This window comes from Rhamphochromis longiceps, linkage group LG2, assembly GCF_057381845.1.
Source record: "Rhamphochromis longiceps isolate RC_006_pf linkage group LG2, R_longiceps_female_GT1.1, whole genome shotgun sequence".
Lineage (NCBI taxonomy): Eukaryota > Metazoa > Chordata > Actinopteri > Cichliformes > Cichlidae > Rhamphochromis > Rhamphochromis longiceps.
Window position 1 is genome coordinate 2553859 of NC_140558.1, and position 7229 is coordinate 2561087.

A 7229-nucleotide genomic window follows, 5' to 3' on the forward strand; every position below is an offset into this window, starting at 1 on the left:
AACACGAGAAACAGATCTTTCAGATAGGATGTATCTACAATAAAACCTCCTCCAGCACAGAGTAGCTGGAGAGGTGGAACATCTTTGTTCGTATAGTTTGAACTAAGACTTTACAAATTTAAGAAACACAATGACAACATTCAACAATTTGACTCCAACAGAATGAGCACATAAAAACCCTCACATGCTGTTCAGGAGTTCCACATGAACTTGAAAAATCCATTACTGGAATCCTGAACTGGAACGATCTTAGAAGGTGGTAACTGTGCACCACTGTCCTGAAATAAATACTCAATAACCAACAGAGTTGTGACATTTTAGTAATGTGTGCATACATGTGCTGTAATACTGACTACTACTATAATGATCTCGTGTTTAAAGCTAAAGAACACCTACCTGCCTTTAGTCTTCATAAGTGTTATAGTTTTATGTGATTAGATTTATATGATCTGCTCATCATATGATGAGATATGAGTTGGTGTCTCTGGTCTCTGATGAAAATGTCAGAATGCAGATCATCCAGATCCTTGGGAAAAATGCACCTGATATTGAGTCAAAGATGGAGGAAGCTGTGAGTCTGTTGGAGTTGAGAATAATATGGCAAGAAAAGACATCCTTCTGTTGGTGAAAAAGAGATTAGGCATTAGAGAAAGGATGGATGAACCTGCCCATGTAGTAAGACTACGATATAGGTGTCATGATACATGCTGTGGCAGGCAGGATGAGGGAGCTAGCCCAACTCAAACTAAAAAGAATTAACTGAGGAAGGCATCTTTAGTTTACTGTAACAAAAACACTGGAAAACTAGGAACACAGAGACTCATACAGCAACATGAGACGATGCAACAACGGGCAGAGGAAAAGGGCTTAAATACAAAGAGGTGTAACGAGGGAAGTGGAAACACAGCTGGGACCGATCTAACATACTGAGACTGGGAGAAAGTAAAACAGAAAAAACTAAACACGGCACTTGGAACTGTCAGAATAAAACAGGAAATATGTAATATGTAATATGTTGTGGTCAACTGTATCAAATGCTGCACTGAGATCCAATAAAACTAAGACTGACATTTAGGTAAGGAAGCGGAAGCTGCTCACTCTCTCCACAGCAGCGCCGCTGATGGTGATGGGGGTGTGTACTTCTCTGCACCTCCGGAAGTCCACTATCAACTCCTTTGTCTTTGCGACGTTGAGTGTGGGATGGTTGTCTCGACACCAGTGGGTCAGGGCGCTGACCTCCTCCCTGTAAGCCGTCTCATCACCATTGGTGATAAGACCCATGTCAATAGAAACTTGTACCTAGTAGTCAGTATAGTCTTTTAATAATGTAAGTTTGCATATGATAGAATACTGCATGATGACCTCTTGTATTGACTCAGACTGTTGTTTATAGTTCACTGTGACCCGGGAAGGACGAGTACCTGCTAGAGAAGAGCTTAACGAGCAGTTTCACTTCGTGCCAGGTAGAGAAGCCTCTCCTGGCACACACACACACACACACACACACACACACACACACACACACACACACACACACACACACACACACACACTCCAATGTAATAAACGACTGCACCTACTGTTGTATATAAGTAAAGACCAGGTCAGTGGCAGAGCGCTTTTCTCCTCTCTGATTCTCAGCTGAAGAACTGTCTTAGAATATATCTCTTGACAACCCACCACTGTAGTGTCGTCCGCAAACTTCACAATGATGTTGGAGTTGTTAGTGGCCGTGCAGTCGTAGGTGTAGAGTGAGTACAGGAGAGGGCTCAGTACACACCCCTGTGGAGCACCAGTGTTCAGTGTGATGGGGGATGAGGTGATGCTGCCCAGCAGGCTGGGACTACAGACAGAGAGAGGGAAAGGTTGAAGATGTGCGTGAACACTCCAGCCAGCTGAGCCGCGCATGACTTGAGGACGCGGCCGGGAATCCCGTCCAGACCAGTAGCTTTGCGCGCGTTCACCTTCCTGAAGCACTTCCGCACATCCTCCTCAGACACAGTGCGCACACTGTCCGGTCTCATGGTGTTCGCTGTGTCGAATCTAGCGTAGAATACGTTTAGATCCTCACACAGAGAGGCCGTGGTCTGCGGTGTGCTGGGTTTCCCTCTAAAGTCTGCGATTGTGTTTAGTCCCTGCCACATCCTCCGAGCGTTGTCAAACTGTTGCTCCACCCTGTCCCTGTACTCACGTTTGGCTGCTTTGTCTGAATCTTTTACTGTTTTTCTGCTTTGTTCACTCCAAGTTTGACAAAACCCACAGCTCACAAACATCGCAGCGCAATCTCAGTGTATTTAGCTGCTTTTTCCCTAAACACAATCAGCTGACTGAGAGAAATGCCTGTAGTCATCCACTTTGGTCACTGTGAATGTTGAAGGAGCTTTGTTCCATAGACACCTTATACTAGTGTTTCCTGCACTTAATCCAACACTGCTATGTTCTATTTAAACCCAGATTCCTTTTATAGTTTGCAGTGAAATTTGTTAAACCGTTGCTTAATGGGACAGAAGTACAAGTCACTCTTTACTAACACATTGTAGATGAGTTTATTGCTGAACAGCACAGCTAACAGCCTCACACACAGTAGATTTTTAAAGTTGTTGTGTACAATGGTTTAGCCACAGAACTAACTTCCACTTTTGATAAAGATCACTCCACCTGCATATTTCTTGAGAAATGAAGCGTCTTTATTAAGCCCTTATTTATAAATGTTTACACAATAATAGACACCGTGTGCTCTGTGACATTGTAGTCTTCTACTTCTGCTTCCATTGGTTTGCATTTTAAACTCCCAGTCTCTCAGGTTGTTACAAACAGCTTATATTATTTAGAAAGAATCAGTCTTTCAGAGAAACATCAGCCGCCTCCTTTGTAACACTCTGTGACCATCCACAGCTGTCGGATTTTCACCACATCCTCCCCCACTAGATTGTCGTATGCCTCGGTGATGGCGTCAAAGACTTTTGAGGAACAACAGCAATGTTGAGCCTGTTCCAAAATTTGAATGTACATGTGTTGAAGGTGCGGGTCTTGTTGAAGTGTTAAACATATTGTTCTTTAATCTGTAGAGCAACAAAAACAAACCTTTTAATTTTCTTCAGCTTGAATCTCGGCAGGTTCAGCATGTTCTGAGGTAACTGTTTACAAGATGTTGTATCCTATCCAAAGGTTCTTTGCAGTTTTACATTGAGAAACATTATCCTTAACATATTTGACCCTCATAAAGTACTATGGCCGTCACACTGTCATTTATAATTGTTTAAATAACTCGTGTCTTAAGTCATCCCATCATACAGAAAATAAAAAAGTCGCGTGGTTCACTTTTACATCACAAAATGTTAGAAATATAAGTCGTTCATAACAACCTGAGAGGCTGGGAGTTTAAAATGCAAACCGATGGAAGCAGAAGTAGAAGACTACAATGTCACAGAGCACACGGTGTCTATTATTGTGTAAACATTTATAAATAAGGGCTTAATAGTGTCACCACCCAGAAACGGATCACCATGTACCCCAACCAGAAGCCTTGGATGAACCGGGATGTTCGTCTCCTCCTGAAGGCCCGCAACACCGCCTTTAGGTCAGGAGATGCACACGCCTACAGCACAGCCAGGGCTAATCTAAAGAAGGGCATCAAAAAAGCCAAACACCATTACAAAAAGAAGGTAGAAGAACACTTCTCCAACTCCAACCCCCGACGCATGTGGCAAGGACTCCAGACCATCACAGACTACAGGACCACCAAACCCTCCCCCGCATCCTCTGATGTCTCCTTCCTCAACGAGCTCAACAACTTTTATGCTCGTTTTGAGCGAGGGAACCCCACAACCACAACCAAAGCAGACGTGACGCCAGACCACCTGTAGCTCCCGTTAGCCACCACGCGGACAAGTTCTTGTTTACAGATGATTTATTCAATGTTCGGCGACAAGATCACTCAGCGTCGTCATCATCATCATCATCGTGAGAACTACCCAAAGAAAACAATTGCAATAAGCAACATGTTTACAATAACTCTTATCACAGTAAATCCAAACAATAAAGGTATAGACACATAAATGCCCTTTTATGGCACTTTCATTGAAACTGAAATTAACAGAGGCACCCTGAACACACCTCATTGCCTGCTGTAGCCAAACGGGAGAAAGTCCGTTCTTCGCGCGAGCCGCTACTCCTCTCAACGGTGAGTCCACAATTGGGTTTAATTTAACTTAACTTAACTTATGTGTTCTTTAAAACTTAAGTCCAGTTTAAAGCAGTAGGACGATGCAGCTGAACTCACAGAGCGCCATGCTTCTCTGCTCTAGTGTCACCACAAACTCAGTCCGTGCTGCACGTTACTTCCGCTACCACCAATTACAAAACAAAGTTCCACAATTAAAGGAAACTTACAAATATAAACACAAGAAAAACATTGGAACACTTCACTGTTAGTTACACCACCAACCTCTGACTCTCTCCCCCACCGATGTAGGAGCGGTGCTGAGCAGGATCAATGTCCACAAGGCTGCAGGCCCTGATGGCATCCCCGGGCGTGTTCTCAGAGCGTGTTCTGGGGAGCTTGCAGGAGTGCTCACAGACATATTCAATCTGTCCTTGGCCCACGCTGTGGTACCGGCCTGCTTCAACTCCACGTCCATCGTCCCGATACCCAAAAACTCCAACCCATCTTGCCTCAATGACTACCGCCCAGTAGCACTCACCCCCATCATCACTAAGTGCTTAGAGCGACTGGTCCTAGCACACTTCAAATCCTGTCTCCCCCCCACCCTGGACCCCCACCAATTCGCATACCGCCAGAACAGGAGCACAGAGGATGCAGTCTCCATCGCACTGCACTCTGTCCTCTCACACCTGGACAACAACAACACCTACGCCAGAATGCTGTTTATAGACTTCAGTTCAGCATTCAATACAATCCTCCCCTCACAACTCATCAGGAAACTGACAGACCTGGGCATCAGTTCCCTCATCTGCAAATGGTTACTGGACTTCCTGACCAACCGCCCCCAACATGTCCGGCTGGATAACCGCTGCTCATCTACAATCATGATGAACACCGGTGTACCACAAGGCTGTGTGATGAGCCCTTTCCTCTACTCCCTCTTCACCCACGACTGCAGACCTGCTGATGGTTCCAACACCATCATTAAGTTTGCAGATGACACCACGGTGATTGGCCTCATCAGTGACAACGATGAGGCCGCCTACAGGGAGGAGGTGGATCGTCTGGCTGAGTGGTGCGACAGAAACAACCTGCTGCTTAACACCGAGAAGACCAAGGAGCTCATCGTGGACTACAGGAGGAATGCTGACCCACATCCACCCATCCACATTAAGGGGACGGCTGTGGAGCGTGTGAGCAGCTTCAAGTTCCTGGGAGTCCACATCTCCGAGGATCTCACCTGGACGACCAACTGCTCCAAGCTGGTCAAGAAGGCTCACCAGCGCCTCTTCTTCTTGAGGACTCTGAGGAAGAACCACCTGTCCTCAGACATCCTGGTGAACTTCTATCGTTGCACCATCGAGAGCATCCTGACCAACTGTATAACAGTCTGGTACGGGAACTGCTCTGCCTCGGACCGGAAGGCGTTGCAGAGGGTCGTGAAAACTGCCCAGCGCATCGCCGGAGCACCACTTCCTGCCATAAAAGACATCTACAGGAAGCGGTGTCTGAAAAGGGCTGGGAAAATCATCAGAGACCCCAGTCACCCATCACATGGACTCTTCACCCTCCTGCCCTCTGGGAGGCGCCACAGGAGCCTCCCAGAGGGCAGGAGGGTGAAGAGAAAGTCAAAGGAGACTCACTAAAGCTTTGTGTTTGCAGTGATCCAGAGTAGGATGGCACGGTTGGCTCCTTCAACTTGAATGGGCTCAGAAAAAACTGACCCCCTCCTCAGAGGCTGGAAGCATTTTGTTTTTCTAATGGAGGCTAAATCCTTGTGTTCAGCTTCCTCCTATAAAATGTTTGCAATTTTACTTAAAAAAGAATAAAATAAGACTTAAATATGTTTACCCAACATGAAGAAGCATGCTACGCTCACTAGTGTCCACAGTGATTGATGCTCTACCAGGTGCACACGGACCAGACCATCAACAAGAAGCTCAGTGAGAAGGCAACAATTGTTGTGCAGTTATTAAGAAATGAAAGAAATATTAAATTCCTATAAATCACCTTCTGTCTTGAATTCCATCCTATGAGGTAATTATGTTCAAAACAAACTTTATTTTCTAGTAAGAATGTACTGACTTTACTCACATATGTAGCACATATGTAAATCTATTGTCTGTTGCTACGTTGCGGACGGGGCCTCCACACCTAAACAGGAAAATGAGTCATTGCTGTTGTGAGCTCCAGTCAATATTACAGGCTGTGGTCAGCTGACCTGTGGTGCTGCTACTGTGTGTGAGGCTGTGTAAGTAAAGCTCGCCCTTCTCGCCCGCATGTAACAAACCATCTGTTGGGGGTTGTGGATTTGACACCTTAGCATTGTGAAAGTGGGGAAACATGGTTTTGGCTGAGCATAAGATTTCTGCTTACAACTTGTAATCTCAGTTATAAATGAAATTAAAAAAATGTTTTTTGTAAGTGTGGCTAATGTATAATTTGACTTCTAAGGCACACACACACACACACACACACACACACACACACACACACTCACACACACACGCACACACACACACACACACACGCACACACACACACACACACACACACACGCACACAAGAACAACAACACAGAGAAGAAGAAAAGGGGGGTAGTTTACTACGCATCATAAAACACAGTCACTAATCTTCCAGCTGTATCTTTCTGTTCTGACTTCAGAGTCCTTGTTTGTTTACTGAGCCGTACTTTGGGAGTCATACTGTTGTGATACTGGGAGAAAAGGGTGAGGTGTGAGAGACTAAACCATTACACACAAAGCTTCAGAAATCTACTGTGTGTGAGGCTGTTAGCTGTGCTGTTCAGCAATAAACTCATCTACAATGTGTTAGTAAAGAGTGACTTGTACTTCTGTCCCATTAAGCAACGGTTTAACAAATTTCACTGCAAACTATAAAAGGAATCTGGGTTTAAATAGAACATAGCAGTGTTGGATTAAGTGCAGGAAACACTAGTATAAGGTGTCTAAGATAAGATAAGATAAGATAACCTTTATTAGTCCCACACGTGGGAAATTTGTTTTGTCACAGCAGGAAGTGGACAGTGCAAAAGTTATGACGC